General features: G+C 45.7%; 1 protein-coding gene across 1 annotated transcript in view; it reads left to right on the top strand.

Annotated features, from left to right (window-relative positions):
* SHC4 (SHC adaptor protein 4) overlaps positions 1 to 18,401 on the top strand; it is a 151,181-nt gene that overhangs the window by 1,512 nt on the left and 131,268 nt on the right. The window lies entirely within an intron of this gene.

The following is an 18,401-nucleotide window of genomic DNA, read 5'->3' as shown; positions in this document are numbered from 1 at the left end:
GGAGATTTCTGTGGTATGGTGTGTCAGGTGCTTGAATTGTTGGTTTTTTTAAAAAAAAAATCAACTTTACATTGGTCAAAGAATGGTTGAATCTCTAATGTTTTAGCATTCCAGGGCACATATCTTGTCTCTCTTGCCTAGGCTGCAGCTCGCGGGCCTTACCCGTGTCCAAAATCAAGGTACTTCCTGGCCTTGAGCTTGTTCTTGCCCTATCTTGAGCAAGATAAAAGGAAAATGGAAACATTCTTCCTGAGCTCAGCTTTTAATTGGGGAGATCCACAAATGCGTGGGAAACAGTGAAAGAACAATACTGAGTGATAGACAGCTAAGGTGAGGGGCTCGCACAAAAGGGAAAGGTGGTCTGGGGCTCCAGGGAATGTGCCTCAGTTCGGGCAGATGAGGAGGAAAGAGGACGTTCCTGGATGAGCAAAAGCACAAGCAGTGTCTCAGAGGCAGGAACCACTGTGGTGGCTGGGAAGTCACACCCGGATGCCTGGGTTGAGTTGAGACGGAGGGGGATGCTGGGGAGCATTGGAGGAGAGCATGGCTGGCCTATAGTTGGCGTTCAAGCACACAGGGTTTACATAGAGACAAAGACAGAGCACCTGGGAGGGAGCAAAGGGACTTGAAGATCCTAAAAGCCAAAGTGGAATCTGTGAACATTGGCCTTGGAGAATGAGAACCTCCTGTGCTACTCAAACCACGGTGGTTTGCAAAAGATCAGTCTGTTGGCTTATTCCAAGTGGATGGAAAGACAGGGCAGATGGAACGGCTGGGAGGCCACCAGGTAGGAGAGTCTTGGAGGGTAGGCAGGTGGTGATGAAAAGCAGGATTAGGCGGAGAGGAGAGACCAGAGGCCCCCCTGCCACCATGATCTGGGGAATTAATTGGATCGCTTCCCATCTTGATTCAGCCAATCACAGTGAACGTTTCTTGAACGCCGAATGAACGGATGAGTTTATTCTTGTTCACTGTGGAGGATTATTGAGGAAGGATAGTGAGTCCGGGAATGAGATTAGGAAAGCCACTGGGAGAAAGGGTGAGTTAGGAAGGCGAACTCATTCCAAATCTGCTTTGGACTCATTAAGTCAAAAGTAACGACACCTCCGGGGCACTGATTTGTAGGCTGGTGGTCTTGTAGAACTAGCACTCGGGTAAGGAGTCTGCTCTGAAGGTGCAGACAGTCCCTGGGTTGTGAGAATCTGATGACCCGCTCATGTTTGCCCTTTAATGTTACGTATGTTTGTCCTCACTTTGAGACCACTGAACCAACCCTTGCTTGAAACAATTTTTTTTTCATCACAATCATCTGCTCAGGCTGCGTGTGCAGTTTTTAAATCACCGAAGCGGTGTTGAGCCTTTTCTTGTGCTAAAGTAAGGCGGAATAGGAACCATCCTCGTATATACCAGGTCTGACTTACCACCAAATTCTTAAAGACATAGGCACCAGCGGGTTGCCTGTATCATGTGCGACATAGCCCAGTAACGGTACCGAAAACAATTGGGAGCTCACGGGAGTCCAGATAACCGTGCTGGAAGGGCTGCCGCGGAAGCTGGCTTGAGGCAGCCTTGAAAAATGGGTAAGCAACACCTCTAAGGAGAGTAAGCTTTGGGACACTCAGTTCTCGTCTGCCCCCGCAGTGATGTGGCTAGTCATGGAAACAGTTTCATTTAGCTACTGAAAGTTCACAGACACATTGCCCACGTGTCAAGCCTAAGCATCTTCAGGGTCCTAATTCTGTGTGTGTGTGTGTGTGTAAGCAACTCTCTACGCTGTACACCCTGTACCCACTTCTTTCATCATCTAGACACCCTTCACATTGCTTTTCCTTCCCTCTTGGCTCTCTCTTCACCGACACCCTCGCACGGATACAATTTAAACAGAAAGGGACTTGCAATGTGACCGTCCTTTCCCTAGGGAGCATCTCCATTGCTATTTTAGATTTCCCGCGAGGATACCATCTGTCTTTTTGTGGGCATAACTGACCCAAGGAAATGTGCTGACCCTGTGGCCCAAGTGAGTCATCCTGGATGTGACAAGATACATTCTCTACACGCGGCTGAGTTGCTTCTGATTCATAGCAACCTCATGTACGGCAGAAGGAAATACTGCCTGGTCCGGCGCTGTCTTCACATGCACTGCTTTGATTGAAACCACTTTTGCAGCCATTGTGTCAATTCATCTCATGGAGAATCTTCCTCTTTTCCACTGACCCTCTACAAAGCATGATGTCCTTGCTCCAGGGCTGGTTCCTCCAGATAACGTCCAAAGGATGTTAGACGGAGTCTTAACACCCTTGCGTCTGAGAAACATTCCAGTTGCATTTCCTCTAGCACAGATTTGTTTCTTCTAGTGGCAGCCCATGGTTGACCCAATATTCTTCACCCACCCTGTAACTCAACTGCACCAATTCATCCATCTTCCTTATCCATGGCCCAGCTTTTGTATGCACGTGCAGTGATTGTACAGGTCATGACTTGAGTCAGCTGTGCCTTAATCCTCCATGTGACTTCTTTGCTTTTTGACACGTTTAAGATGTCTTGGGTAGCAGATTTGCCCAGTGGAAGATCTTGGTTGATTTCTTGACTGCTGCTTCCACGGGCAGTGATTGTGCCTCTCCCAGGAACCAAACTACCTGGAAGATCTTCTTTTATACATTTCTAAAGAAGTATAACTCTGAAAGATGGAAGGGACTCTGAAGTTATCGAGTTCAGTCCCTCTGTGGGGAACCTGACACCCTGAGAAGTATTTTACCAACAGCAAGTCAAAAGCGGCATCTAGAATCCAAGTCTACATTCGTTGCTTTCTTCATCATAGACTTCCACCTGGTTGAAATTCTGGTCCTCCGACTGCTTCCTGATGTGAACCCACTTTAAAAAGTGTAATGCCAGCCTATTAATTTATAGTAGGACATTCATCACAAATGGACAAAAATTATATTTCCTGCATTCCCACTAGCAGGAAAAGGCATCAAAGATTGCTTGGTAGTGGGGGAATCAGAGCAAAGAAGGGAAGAAGATGGTCTTTGCTAAACTGAACTTTTCACTGGGAATTGGGTGAACGTTTACAAAGCAGATCATCAACTTTATATTTAGTAGTTCGTAAGTATTTTGCTTCATCTCACTAAGTGCATCTGTGCCATCCTCTCTGCCCCACCTGTATCCTTTCTACCTTTTCCCCTTCCACTTCTGGACTTTGTCCTGGATACTGCTGCTCCTTTGATCAGAAGTGGTTGGTTATTCTTAGGTGTGTACACTTCGTGAATATCATTCTTTCCCTTAGAGAACTGTCTTGTTGTTTGTGGTAGTTACGTAATCTGGTGTCAATTTGGGACTTGAGAGGATTAAGAGTGAAGGGGAGGAGTCTAGTCTGTCAATCGGATCATAGCCAATGAGGCCTCTGTGTGGGTGTGGCCTCCTGATAATTCTGGGAACTCCTGTTTTCTTCCTTGGGAACGGGAGACACTTTCTCTGCTCACTTCCTTGGAAACGCTCTACTGACAAAACACATGATAGTACGCTGATAGACCCTGTGTGCTGGGAACTGGAGAAGTCACGTGGAGATGCCACTAGATCCAAAGACTTTCTACCCACTGGCCTGGGAACATCGTACATTTGGCTTCATTGCATGGGTGTCATGAGTCTGAAGAGGATTTTATAGATTGAAATCAGAAATATGGGCTAATATGGACTTGGACTGGAGTGGGTGGGGATGCTTTCTTTCTTTTTTAAAAATCTTTTTATTGGGGGCTCATACAATTCTTATCACCATCCATCCATTGTGGCTAGCACATTTGTACATTTGTTGCCATCATCATTCGCACAGCATTTGCTTTCTACTTGAGCCCTTGGTATCAGCAACTCCTTTTTTCCCCTCTCTCCCGGCTCCTCCCTCATGAACCCTTGATAATTTATAAATTATTATTATTTTTGTCATGTCTTACACTGTCCGCTGTCTCCCTTCATCCACTTTTCTGTTGTCCATCCCCCAGGGAGAGGGCTATATGTAGATCCTTGTAATCACTTTCTACCCCACCTTCCCTCCACCCTCCCGGTATTGCTACTCTCACCCCTGGTCCTGAGGGGTTCATCTGTCCTGGGTTCCCTGTGTTTCCAGTTCCTATCTGTACCAGTGTACATACTCTGGTCCAACCGGATTTGTAAGGTAGAATTAGGATGATGATATTGGGGGGGGGGGTGTTAAGGGGGAAGCATTTAGGAACTAGAGGAAAGTTGTATGTTTCATCCTTGCTATGTTTTACCCTGGCTTGTCTCTTCCCACGACCCTTCCATAAGGGGATGTCCACTTGCTTACAGATGGACTTTGGGTCCCCACTCCCCTTCATTTACAATGATATGATAGTTTGTTCTTTGGTGCCTGATACCAGATCCCTTTGACACCTCATGATCACACAGGCTGGTGTACTTCTTCCATACTTCTTTGTTGCTTTGAACTAGATGGCTGCTTGTTTATCTTCAAGCCTTTAAGACCCTAGATGCTATATCTTTTGATAGCCAGACACCATCAATTTTCTTCACCACATTTGCTTACGCATCCATTTGTCTTCGGCGATTGTGTCTGGAAGGTGAGCATCATAGAATGTCAGTTTAATAGAACAAAGCGTTCTTGAACTGAGGGAGTACTTGAGTGGAGGCCCAATGTCCATCTACTACCTTAATACTGAACCTATAAATATATGTACATAGATCTATTTTTCCATAATTATGTATAAATATATTTACATATGCACATGCCTGTATATAGACCTCTATAAATGCCGTTTGCCTCCTAGTTCTTTCCTCTATTTCCTTTTACTTTCGTCTTGTCCCACTGTCATGCTCAGCCTTCATTTGGGTTTTAGTAATTCCTCTCGGTTACATTGCCCTTGGTCAAGCCCTACCCAGGCCCCTTACACTCTCCTCACCACTGATTTTGTATCACTTGTCTCTGGGTTTGTTAACACCACTTCCTTTCTCCTCACCTCCCCCTCTTCCATGTCCCCCCAGAACCATCGGTCCCATTGTTTTCTCCTCCAGATTGTTTATCCAGTTTATCTTATCTAGATAGACCTGCAGAGATAACAATATGCACAAAAACAAGACAGAGCAAAACAAAGTAACAGAAAACAAAACAAAAAACAACAGCAAAAAACCAATGACTAAAAAAAAAAAAGCTTGTAAATTGTTCAAGATCTGTTTGATGACCGTTGGTAGTGTTTTCTGGTTGAGTCTGATAGGGTGCCATGCCCTGGTCCCAAAGTCTATTTTTGGTACTCTCTCAGGACTTCCTTGCTCTGCTCCCCTTGCTGTTCTGTTGCACACGGGATGCTTTCTTAATGTACAATTATCCTTTTTGGAAAACTCTCTGTTATGTAGATAATGAGTTTCTATGGATTTGTTTCTCTAGTCTACCCGGATTAACACATTGTTTAACTGAAAACTGACCCACAGAATAAGTTCTAGACTCAATGGATAAGTAAGGCCCACAGTCTCAGGGATCCCACTAATTTCTCTCCAATCAGTAAACCTGCTCTCTTTTGGGATTTTGCGCTTGGTTCCTTATCCCGCCCCTCTCCCCATTATAGCTAGGGCCTTCTCATGTGATCCTTTTCAGAGCAACTGGGACTGGAGGAGCAGCTAGGTACCATCTAGTCCTTCCCATCTCAGGGTTGCGGAAGCGGAAGTCTGCACGAGCCATTAGACCACTAGACCAGTTGTTTCCATGTGTTTCCAATTTTTCTTGTCCCCAATGGGGAGACACCAAGAGTTGCCCCTCACATGGCCATTCATAAGCTTTTACGATCAGTTGCTACTCCCCAAAGTCGGCGATGGAACATTGTCATTGTTGACTATGTTAGGTCAACTGACCTTGGTGTCTCCCAGAGAATATGGTCCTGAGCTCCCCAAGCCCAACCACGCTTTAGTTCAGGTGCTTTGGTCATGTCTATGTTTGCATGTTTGTCCCCTGTGTGATATACCACATCCATGAATATAGTTGAGGAAAAAGTAAATAGCCATGTACAAAGACCCTCTGTCAAACCTATGTATATTTGTGGGTACACGTTCCTAACCTCCCTCCCACCTCAGGACAACCTGTGCGTCTCCTCATGCATGTATTCACAGAGCACCCACTGCTGCAGACTGCCCACAACAGCATTTACTTCTATTGCCTCTGACTCTGGAACTTCTCCCACTTTTCCCCGCCTCCATCTTTTTTTTTTTTTTTTTGGCGTGTTAATCTTTTTCCTCCTCTTCCCCAAAGTTGACTTGTGTCTACTGTCTAACCAGTGACTGTCCAGCCAGTGTCTAGTCTCTCCCATCTCCTCTTACCACTGATTGACAAAAACATCAAAGCATGCTTCTCTCAGTGTGGAAACCTTTTCTTGACTTTTCACAATAGTGGTCTTGCGCAACATTTATCCTTTTGTTTCTGACAAAGTTCACTCAATATAATATCCTCCAAGTTCGTCCATGTTAGGAGGTGTTTTGAAAACTCATCATTATTCTTTAATGTTGCTAAATGAAAATGATAGTTTGTTTATCCATCCATCCATTGATGGACATTTAGGTTGTTTCCGTCTTTACTGCTACTGTGACTAGTGCTGCGGTGGACATGGGTGCGCATACATATTTGTGCCACGGCTTTTATTTGTATATGTAACGAGCAGAGGGATTGTTGGGTCATCTAGCGAGTGAACTGGTGGGCAAAATTTTGCAGGTCAAACTTTCATATTCCATGGCCTTATTCACATTATATGACTGCTCCCTACACTGCCCAAACTTATTCATGAACTCAGTCACTCAGCCCTTATTTATGGAACAACTATGTGTTATGATTCAATTATGTGACAAGAACTGATCTAGGCACGGAGGATGCATCTGTGAACAAAACAGATCAGGTGTGAGTCTTTATGGAACTTACGTTCCAATGAATGGGTGGGTCTTAAGTGAATTTAATAATCACTATAATGTGCCAGCTGGGGATAAAGGTAATGGCGAACAGTAATGTCAGGTCAGAAGAAATAACAGTTGCTTGGGTGGGGATGCAGGATATTGTTTTACTTTGGGGCAAAAAAATGTCATTTTATAGACCCACTGCCATCGAGTCAATTCCAACTCACAGTGACCCTATGGGGCAGAGTAGAACTTCTCCTTGGGTTTTCTGAGACATTGAATCTTGTTGTTGTTTTTTTTTTTTTTTGAGACATTGAATCTTGGTGGGAACAGACAGTCTTGTCTTTCTCCCTGGTGGGTTCAAACCGCTGCTCTTGTGGTTAGGCCTCAATGTCTAACCCACAATGCTACGAGGACCCACAGCATTGCTACAGTCACTCTGCTTATTCTTGTCTCTCTGCACTAGGTGCTATATTTTCATCTAGGCTAAGGAAGTGTTTACTTTGGGTTTACTGTTTGGTTTTGGTCTCTGTATTTTTTTTGGTAGAATTAATTATATAGTTGAAGATAATTTATGAATCCTGAGCATCTATTTCTGAGTAATATTTCAGTGACCTAGAGGTCCCATAACAAAAAAAGTACCACAAGTGGGTACTTTTCTTTCTTTCTTTATTTTTTTGTAGTGCTTTAACTTTTATTATTTTAAACTTAATTTATTCCCGAGCCATGAGTTTTTGCTTCTTCAGTTTCTTCTGGGAAATCTTTTTCTTCTGTGCAACCTCCTCTTCTGGTTTGGGAATGATCTGTTCCTTCTCAGTCAGGGTCATCTCAATGTGGCAGGGGGAGCTCATGGATGGGTTAATCCGACCATGAGCTCTGTAAGTCCGGCGGCGCATCTTGGGGGCTTTGTTCACCTGGATGTGCTCAATGACCAGAGAATCCACATCTAAACCCTTAAGTTCGGCATTACTTTCTGCATTTTTAAGCATGTGAAGCAAAAATTCAGCACTCTTTTTGGGCCACCGACCCTGGGTCCAACCCCATTGTTTGGCCTGGGCACACCTGCCAACACTACCATTGTACCGTCGGAAAGGCACACATTGCTTCTGCAGTCTTTCAAGTATTTGGTGGCTTTCCGGATGTGCATGCCTTTGATGGCCTGGGCAGTTTCACGGGTGTTCTCGAAGTGGACCCAGAGGTTCGACCCTCTTGATTTGCAGGATTTTGTAGGGTTTTCTGGGTCGAGTGAGTAGCGAACCATCTTGGCAGGTCACCTCAGGCCGCTACAGTTAGAGAAGTGGGTACTTTTAAAGAACATAAATTTGTTGGCTCACATTTGAGAAGTCTAGAAGTCTGAATTCAGGATATGGCCTGGGGTGGGGGTACGGAGAGTCCTTTTCTGATCTATTTCAACTTCTAGAAGCTGGAAATCCTGAGTTGCTGAGCTTCTAGATCAGTGGTACTCAACCTTCCTCGTGCCGCGACCCTTTCATACAGTTCCTCATGTTGTGGTGACCCCCAACCATAAAATTATTTTTGTTGCTACTTCAAAGCTATAATTTTGCTACTGTTGTGAATTGGGTGACCCCTGTAAAAGAGTCGTTTGACACCCAAAGGGGTTACGACCCACAGATTGAGAACCGCTGTTCTAGCTGTGTCTGCCATGTATATCTGTCTTCATATGGTCTCTTTCCCACAGGTTTCTCTCTGTGTGAGTTCTTATAACTCAGAAGTGATTAGGTTTAGGATCCTCCCTGCTCATGAAGGGAGATCTATGTAAGACATGAAAAAATAATAATTCATAAACTATCAAGGATTCATGAGGGAGGGAGGAAGTAAAATGAGGAGCTGATGCCAAGGGCTCAAGTAGAAAGAAAACGTCTTGAGCATAATGACGGCAACAAATGCACAAATGTGTTTGACACAATGAATGGATGTATGGATTATGATAAGAGCTGGATGAGCCCCCAATAAAATGATTTAAAAATAAACTAATTTATTAAGAAAAATAAAGTAACAAAAGAAGACCTCTGTTTACAAACAAAGTCATCTATATAGGCACAGAGGTTAGGATTTCAATACATGGTTGTTTTTGTTTGTTTGGGGGTTGGGGGTGGAGTACAGTTCAGTCCATAGCAAGCACCTTTCATTTTAGTCTAGACTTTGACCCACCTGCAGGTCTTTCAAGAAAAGTGCTGGCAAATCATTCTTTTAGAGCAACTGAGCCAGTATTTGAACAGCTAAACTTCAATAGAGGCAAACCAAAGAGGCTGGTGGAATCTGTCAAGGGGTCTATCCAATGGCTTTTGCTCCTACCAACGACGATCGTAGGTCTCATGTCTTTATGAGGTCTTCGTAAGTGATTGCATCCATCAATGCGCAGTCCCCCAGGGTCGCCCAGGGGCCGAGCATAGGGCTGTGGGGAACGTGGACACTGTCTACCATGGATTGGCTTTGAACATCTTCCTCGGACCAGCTTTTGATGACCCCAGGTCTCCTTTCAACACATAGGATGTGTTGAGAGTATCAGTTTCTTTTCCCACCTCCTTGACTCAAGTGACTTACAATTTAGTTCAAAGACGACATCGAACAGAAGCAAGGAGACGGATGTGGGCAGAGCTTCTTCCGGCGGCCATTGCTAGCGCGCTGAGGAAGGCTGGAGTTCCTGAGTGAGGACATTGGACCACAAGAGTGCATTCAGGCCTCCACTTGACATCTGGGATGCTGGCAGCTCAAAGATTCCACTCCAGATGTGTGTCTTCCACTGACTGCCTTCTTCCCACCTGGTCACCTCACTTCCAAGCAAGGCAGCAGTCCTGGAAGTTTGTGACTGGAGTATTATAGGTGAAAGAGCACACATCCATTATAGGAACCACCCCAATCCTTAACATGATTCCAGGGTCTTTATTGTAGTCCAGTCCCATCCCACAATATCCCCAGTTAGAGGTTATCCCCAAGACCATCTATGGCCACGTATTTATCTACACAGGCATTCTCAGTTATTGGGCTCCTCCTCTGTGTACAAATATGGATTTGGGTAGAGGGATTTTTAAAAAATGTACTTTGTGACTCTCACAGCATACTCTTACCATCTACCTTCCCCTGTTGAATGCATTGCATTACTGAGTTAATAAATCAGTTATCTGTCATCAGCAGTTTAAATGCTTATTGTCCTGGTACCTGGGGTTATGGCTGTCTCTAAATATAATTTCTGCACGAGTGAGGAGTTAGCCTGGGAGTTAGGAGACCTGAGTAAAAACAATGGGTTTGCACAAACCAGCTGTGAGACCAGGGTAAGTCATTTGACCTCGGGGAGCGTCAGGTGCTCATTTTAAAAGTGAGAAGTCTGAACAAAGATGCCAAGATTCTAAGACTTCCATTCTCTCCTCCCACTTCTTTGTACTCTCTTCCGATCAGGATCTCTTTTGGTTGGAAAACAAATCCAGTACTTCCTCCTGAAGGAGATAATTATTAGCATCTTCCTGGTAATCCGGAGGAGAAAGAATGTCCTTCTGCGCTGCCTCAGTTTCTCCCTGAGCGCCTTCTTTCCAGCCCCCACGGTCACACTGAGCTGGCTTCCCCATGGGAGCGAGGAGGATGTAGGATTCTGGTGTGGGCGAAGGTGATCAGTTGTCTAGAGAATCCAGACACAGTGGTGAGGTTCTGGGACAGCATTAACGGGGTAAATTCCAGGGAGGGGGCCGATGGTCGGCTGCTCTGGGTGCAGAAGAAGGTTGGGAGAGGTCATTAAGGTGGCTGGCATTTGGGGAACGTGGTATCGCTCATGTTCTAGCCAGGTGAACCAGGTAGAGGCTTGTTGTCCAGCCTCGAGTGTTTAGGATCAGCGGGAGGAGAACTCTTTCTGGACAAAAGATGTTAAGGAGAAAAGGGCTTTGTTGTGCACATGGGCAGCCTTCAAAGCTACCCATAATTTTGAAGGGGGAAAATGTGCAATTTCTCAGGAGTTCCACACGTTACCCAGAATCCAGCCAGCCCTAAGCAGGGTGGCTCAGGTGCCTACAGCGAACGGAGATGGCTTTCTGCCTCTGCTCATTTCCCTCTGCACTGAGCTATTGGCAGTTAAGCAGGAGGCAGTGTGGGTGGGAGGAAATAATTCCAGCGAAAACTGACAATTTGGGACTAAGGGTGTTATGTTTTCCTTCCTGTTTTTTTCTTCGAGTAGCTGTAGTGGTAGATTTCGGAAGTCTCTCTCTCTCTCTCTCTCTCTCTCTCTCTCTCTCTCTCTCTCTCTCTCTCTCTCTCTCTCTCTCTCTTCCTGTGCTTCTCTTTTGACTCACGCATCCCTTGATCTCCCCGACATTTCTCTTTCCATCACGGTAGCATTTAGCCGGATGAAATCCTTCAGGATCACTAAACCTAACTCCTTCCTTTTAGAGTCGAAGACACTGAGGCGCCAAAGGGTGAAATGACTTGTCCTATGTCACGTATCTACTGAGTGACGGAGCCCACTTCTGCGTACAGCACTTTTCTCCCACGAGCTCCTTCCTCTTCCCTTCCTCCCTGAACAACTCGATCTGGTAACGCCAAATGTCACTCCTTGATTAAAACCCGCCAAGGCAAACTCTTCTAAGAGCACAGTTGTCTCAAAATAACAATGTGACGGAAAAGGAGGTCAAGGACCAGTGGCAGAAAATCTAGATGCCCTACCTTTGCCAACTGCACCCGTTTGGTCAGGAGGCCCTTGGAGAGGACCACATGTCCTTAGTGGCCCAGGGCTTGCCTAGGAGATGCTTGGACGGGCTCCATTTCATTCATCTGGCACCACCCTCTGGGGACATTAATGCCACATGCTTTCCCTTCTCACTTCCATTTGTATATGACTCTGAAGTCAGTACCATGACATTCCACAGATTGCATGGGGCCCACCTGGTTCCTAATAATGCAGGGATATCACGACAGGAGTTGGCTCTAAATGATGTACGCAGCTCATGAGCTCACATAGCAACCAGTGTATCAAATAGCTGGGCTTTCTTTTCTGTCTTCTGAGAGGTAAAAGCTTTGACTCCAAGGGAGGTCTGCTCAGCTTGGCATGGAAATATCAGAATCAGGGTCATAAAAAATTGCCGGCCCTTAAACTATTGAATTGTATAATATGTGGGTTATGTCCCAATAAAATGTTTTTTTTTAAATGGGTTTTAAAATGTCCCAATAAAATGGTTTTTAAAAAGATGTCAGTGATGCCCATAAAGAGTCATTTAATTAAAAGATTGTACTTCCAACAGAAGTTTTAGAAGAAGGTCAAAGTCAAGAGGCTTCAGAGGGCTGGAATTTTGATAGAGAACGTGATTTGGGAAGTTAGCGTTGGTTTGCAATGACGGTAAGTAAGCTTACATTTGCAACCATCCATCCATCCAGGTGTCCAAGAAATGCCATGAATGTGATCAGGCTATTGAATCACACAAAGCCCAACTCCAAGCCTCCATCCAGGTTACCTGGCAATTGATTCAACTTTGGTCATTGTCGAGCCCCCCCAACATCTAACCATGATCATACAGTGTGTCAGTCTGGGTAGACTAGAGAAATAAATCCATGGACACACATATGTGTCTAAGAAAGAGATTTATAGACAAGAGCAATTGAACATTGAGAAAACATCCCAGCCCAGTCAAGGTCAAGTCCATAAGTCTGACATTATCCCATATGTCTGACAGCAATCTATAAAGTCCTCTTCAGGCTCATGAAACGCATGCAATGACACCGAATGCAGAAGATCACAGGCCAGTGGGTAGAAAGTCTTTGGATCCAGTGGTATTGGAAACATCTCAGTGCTGACAGGGGTTTCTGCATCAGGGTGGGTCCATGTGTCTTGTCAGCTGCTATGTCTCCCAGGGTGTGAGCAGAGAGAAACAGTGTCTCCCATCTCCAAGGAAGAAGTACTGGATTTCGCAGAATTCTAAGGAGAAGGCCAAGCCCCCACAGAGACCTCATTGACTATGATCTGATTGACAAGCTAGACTCCACCCCTACACTCTTAATCCTGAAATTGACAAATGATTATATATCTACCACATACAGTGAACCAAGAGGTTTATGTTTGGGTCCCTAAATGGGACAAAGACTTGTTATTCGTCACGTCCTTGCTTTTGCTTGACAGTTCCCTCAACACAGGAGGTCCCGTGGCTTGCAGACCTCCACGTTGGCACTAAGATCCCACTGTGGGAGCCCCTTGCCGAGAACACCCCACCTCTAGTCATTCCCTATGGAAGACCTGGCGACTCCCTTGGACCCAGCCAGGCTGGAGGACAAGTGGTTGTATTGCTCAGACACTTACTTCGATCAGGTACCCACCGCTTTCCATTTACAGCCCTTGAAAAGAGAGAGGATAGATGGCTTAGGCAGGTGATTAGAAAGTGCAGAAGCAACCAATGGAGGTGGCGATGGCTTAGCACGGAGGACGATGGCTTAGCAGGGACGACGATGGCTTAGCAGGGAGGATGTGGCTTAGCAGGGAGGATGATGGCTTAGCAGGGAGGACGATGGCTTATCAGGGAGGATGATGGCTTAGCAGGGAGGATGATGGCTTAGCAGGGAGGATGATGGCTTAGCAGGGAGGACGATGGCACAGCAGGGAGGACCATGGCTTAGCAGGGAGGACGATGGCACAGAGGTTGCAAAGGAGGGGCAAGACCGTCCATAGAAGACAGTGCAGATGAAGACACAGCCCGGGGAGAAGGGGGAATGGAGGCGAAGAGCGCGTCTCCTCTCTGGGAGAGCCAGACCCTGGCCGCCAAGGGTCCTGATGGCAAAGGGGCCAAAGGCAGTTGTTGGCAGGAGTTAGAAACGATGTTGCCGGTGGGTGAGAGGTGAGTGGGAGGTTGGTGGGATGGGGTGGTGGTGGTAGGGGACGTGGAAAAGAATGCGCAGGATGAGCAGTGCTCGGCTAGACAGGCATCTGGATCACAGAGGTCATAAACGGACAGTCGGCTGACATGTTTTGTTTGGTCCAATCAGGATAATAAAAAATTTTATAAAATAAAGATAAAAAAATTAAAACAATCAAGACTTGCCCCCGTAAAACTCTGAATTACTGAGTTCTCAGAAGAGTTGGCAGCACTGGGCCAGCAAGCCCAAGGGCAGCAGATGGCTGAGCTGGGTCCTGAGCCAGGCACCCACCCAGCATCGCACATTTACTGCACCTGCCTGGTCCCTGAAGGCAACTGGGTCTGGGAACCACCTGTGTTGTCGGGATGCGGGCACATTTCTATCGTTTTGGAACATCGAGGGGAGAGGCTGAGAGAGTGCCTGCTTCTCGGGCATGAGTTCACGGAGGCTTTTGGTTTAATGCCCAGAGACAGAGGTACTGGGGGCTCGGTGAGACCTAAGGGCGACATTTCTGCTTCTCAACTTCCAAACTCTTTTCCCATCCTCACAAACTGGCAAAGAGTGTTTAAGGGTCTAGAAGCTCCAGGACAAATACAGGCTGTCCTTATTGTGTGATGAGGTTGTGGACCAAGTTGCTTTGTAGGCCAGTTCTTGGGGACACAGCACCCCAGTAGGGTTGGGAAGATGATTTTAATTTTTGTAGCTCATTTTAAAGTTTCATTCTTCACAGTGGATCACAGGCTTTATTGGTCAGAGACAATGGAATATAGAATTCGATGTAATACAAGTTAGGCCTTCACATTAATATCAGGAACTGAAATTTCTAATTTCTACATTTTTTTTGTGTAAAATAACTATATAAAAACCTGTGTTTCTAAGAAGAATGAGAAATGATGCAGGTTCAGTCTTCGTCTAAGATTTTAAGGAAGAATATGAGATTAAAATAAAGAAAATTTGGGAAGATGATTTAATAAGAAAACATGAGAGGAAAAGTTTCCCACACAGCCGGCCACATGGTTGGTTCCAGGTGGAGGGAGGAGAGTGCACTTTCAAAGGTCCTGGGCTTGTTCCACCGTCACCCTTCACTGTCCCCAGATGACAGCGTCACATGGAACAGAAGTTCTATGTCCTGTAAGCATTCATGATGAGCCCCGTTCATGTCTCTAAATGGTACACGTGAAGACTGGTGAGTGCCCAGTGTTTTGTTACATGGTTGAGGCCAAGTAAAAAATCACTGCTACCGCATTTGTAAACATGCTGAAGCATGTCTCTGAGCAGTAGATGGTGGCAGAAAAGTTCGGTCCGCGATGCGCATGTCTTGGTCTTGCTGGGGTAGCTTCAAAGGAAAGGTTCAGTCAAAACAGTGTCTCCCAAAGAGATCTGCTGGTGAGCAAGTGATCTCCCAAAGAGATCTGCTGGGTCAGCTCAATTCCAGTTTGGAAGGCTGTGGCAATTGCTTTTTGGGAGTTCCAAAAGGACAATCTAGATCGATTTCCTCAAAGGACCCAGGACAATAGTGTCCACTCAGTTTGGAAACCAAACAAACAAACAACAAAAACAAAACATCAAGGAAATGAAAAATTGCTTTGGTGAGAAAAGGGCCAGGAGACTACACTAAGGCATTGCTTTCCAGTACAGGAGTGCACTTGCTCATTTGTCAAGGGTAGCTGGGGCGGTCCGAGAGGAATGCCCTTGGAAAACCTTACCTCATTCACCCGGCAGTCCTGATCTTGCCCCATCGGACTTCTTTTTTGTTCCCCAAATTTAAAGAAGACTTCAAAGCAACACCATTCGCATCCCTGGGGGAAGCCCAGTCTTTCACTTTGACTTGGCGCACGCCCATGGATGAGGCAGGATCGTCTGCACAGCCATCAGAGCGATGGAAACGCTGCCGTCAGAGGTGTCTAGACCAAGATGGAGGGTATGTCCAAGAACAGTAGCTCCCCGGTGTGATGGTCTCAACTGATAAGCTTTCTCCAGCCCCTGGAGAAGGACGACATTGTGCTTGGTAAAGGAGAGGGGCAGTGGAAAAGAGAAGGTCATGATGGAGCTGGAGTCACACCAGGACTGCATCGATGGGCTTCAGTAGAGGAACAATTATGGGGGCGGTGCGGGGCTGGGCAGGGTTTCATCTGTTATGAATAAGGTTGCTGCTATAGTTTATTGTGCCAGCCTGGCCGATAAACACAAGTAGGATTAACTGAAGGGCAGAGGGATAAATGGCTCGGTGAGCCTCACCTTGCTTGTTCTGTGCCTCAGTTTAAAGGGGTATACTACCTGTGGGATGCCTAGCCTGTGGACTGTGTCGCTGTAAGTTGAGGTCCCTTTAAGCCCACACGATTGGAATGTTCATCTCTGGAGCTGGGGACTGACAGTTGATGACAGTTGGGGACCTGCCTTGATGTTTGCTGCCTGGGTATATATAGCCCAACTCTCTCTACAGAAGTGGACTGGCAACTGGCAGCTCTCAAAACTTGAAGAACTGCTAGTGTCTCACTGCTTTATAATTTAACTGTTAATTTCTTGTATTATCTATCTGTATATTATTTAATGGTTTATTTCTTGAATTATATATCTATCTTTATAAATATATATATATAATTACTAGCAATCTGGTTTGTTTCTCTAGAGAACCCTGTCCAATACATTTGCTATGGATCAGAAATGACTGGATGGCCCTTAGCAACATCAACAATGACACAAAGGAAGATTTCTATGATTTTTGGAGCAATACTTTTTGGGTTATTCTCACATATTTACCATAAAATTAAAAAAAAAACACCAACAAACTACTAGAAGAAGAAGGGGGTGGGCAAATAGAGCCAGGAATGCTTCTGGACAAAAATTACCAATATATTGCATTTTATTTTGGCTGTTCATTATGACCTGTTGATATCCTTTCTTCTGGTTACCAGGGTCACCCTGGTAGAAGTTTGCTCCCGGAGTCTTTGAATCCGTCCTCGCTAAAGTTACTATGTTTCCTCCTCTGGTCAGATCTCCTCGTCCTTCCCACATGGATGTTCCAGTGACATCAGTTACATGCATGTTAAACATGCACATTCCCAGCCCTCATCCCGCCCTGCGCGGTTCAGAAACCTCATCTTTAATAATCTTCCAAGCTGATTCCGATACCGATGCCATCTGAGAACCTTTGCTAGAAGTTAGTGTAGTGGTTCTTCACTAGAGAGGAGTCTGCTCCTCAGGGAACATTAGGCGATATCTGGGGACATTTTTGGTTGCCACAGATTGACCCAGGGTGGTGGTGTGCTACAGGCCTTTAATGAGTTGAGGCCAGGGATATGGCTCAACACCCCTAAATGCACAGGACAGCCCCACAACCAAGTCATCAGGCCTAAATGTCAACAGGACCCAGGGTTGGAAACCCCAAGCCAATGCTCAAGTTTGGGAACCCCAATCAATATGATGAAGGGCTTAATCTGGGATGTCGATTAGAAGGTTGAATGAACAAATAAACAATTGCTCAGTAATTTGGCTCCTATAAATTTAACCAAAGCTACTTCTAATTTTCCCAGGCTTTCTTCTTTTTCCACTTTCAAATCCGCAGACTCCCTAGAGCTTACACTTCACGCACAAAGCCAAAATGTGTGATGGCTTCAAGGAAGATAAGAATTGAGAGCGAGCCCCCTGGGTTGGCCTTTTACCTTCTCCCCCCACTCCCCCCGGCCTTCATTAGAACATTAAGTGTAACTCTCCTAAGCCAAAAACGCCGTTGGATACCCCGCAATTCCACGGTTTCCTCCTGCCACGCCCAGTCGAAATGGCACGAGACGCAGCCAGCCTCCTCTTTTTTCCTCAGAGCTGGTGGTGGGTTTGTACAGCTAACCTTGCAGTTAGCAGTACAACAAATACCCAACAGCGCCCCCAGAGCTCCTTTGCAGTTGAAGTTAGGAGATGAATGCAAGGTATAAAATGACACAGATTAATAGAAAATCGTCCAATGAGTCAGTGCACCAACTGTAAGGACTTCTATGTGGGTGTGCGGGGAAGACATTCAGGAAGGATGACATTTGAGAGAGTCCTGAGGTTGGTGGTGGCCATAAAAGGGAGCTGACATCAAGGAGTTCAAGAAGGAAAAGAGTGTTTTGTAACTGATTGTGGTAGCGATTGTACAATACTGCTTGTTATGATCTAACGATACAGTATCTGGATTAGCCCCCAATAAATGGTTTTGAAGAAAAGGGGGTACTCCAATCGGAGGGGACAGTGTGGAGGAATTATAGGCTGTATACAGGAGCAGAACTTACTGGTTTTTCTTTGGTTAGAGTAGAGGCTGCTTGCAGGTTAGCAGGTCATACTACTGAGATTTGAACCAGATTGTAGCAAGTCTTCAAAAGCAGGCCAAGGAGTTTGGGCGTCTGGGGAGGCGTGGCAGGACCATGAGGAAGCATTGGCATCCGAGGTAGGAGTGACTGGAGGTGGAGCTATTCGCTGGAGGATGAGTGCAAGGATCCTCTGGGGAGACGGATCTCTCTTACGGGTCATGATGGAAGGACAGGAGCAAAGCAATCATTCGTTGAGATACTGATTGTGTCCTACGGAAGAGTCATTAAATGAAGGGGGCAAAGTGAGACAGAATCCAATCCAATGTGCATGTGTCACAGAGATAGACTTCCTCTGTGTGAGGGTCGGGGAGATACCGGAAA

This window comes from Tenrec ecaudatus, chromosome 14, assembly GCF_050624435.1.
Source record: "Tenrec ecaudatus isolate mTenEca1 chromosome 14, mTenEca1.hap1, whole genome shotgun sequence".
NCBI classification, from domain to species: Eukaryota; Metazoa; Chordata; class Mammalia; order Afrosoricida; family Tenrecidae; genus Tenrec; species Tenrec ecaudatus.
The sequence above is the reverse complement of the archived record's forward strand: the minus strand, read 5'-3'. Positions and strand labels throughout refer to the sequence as shown.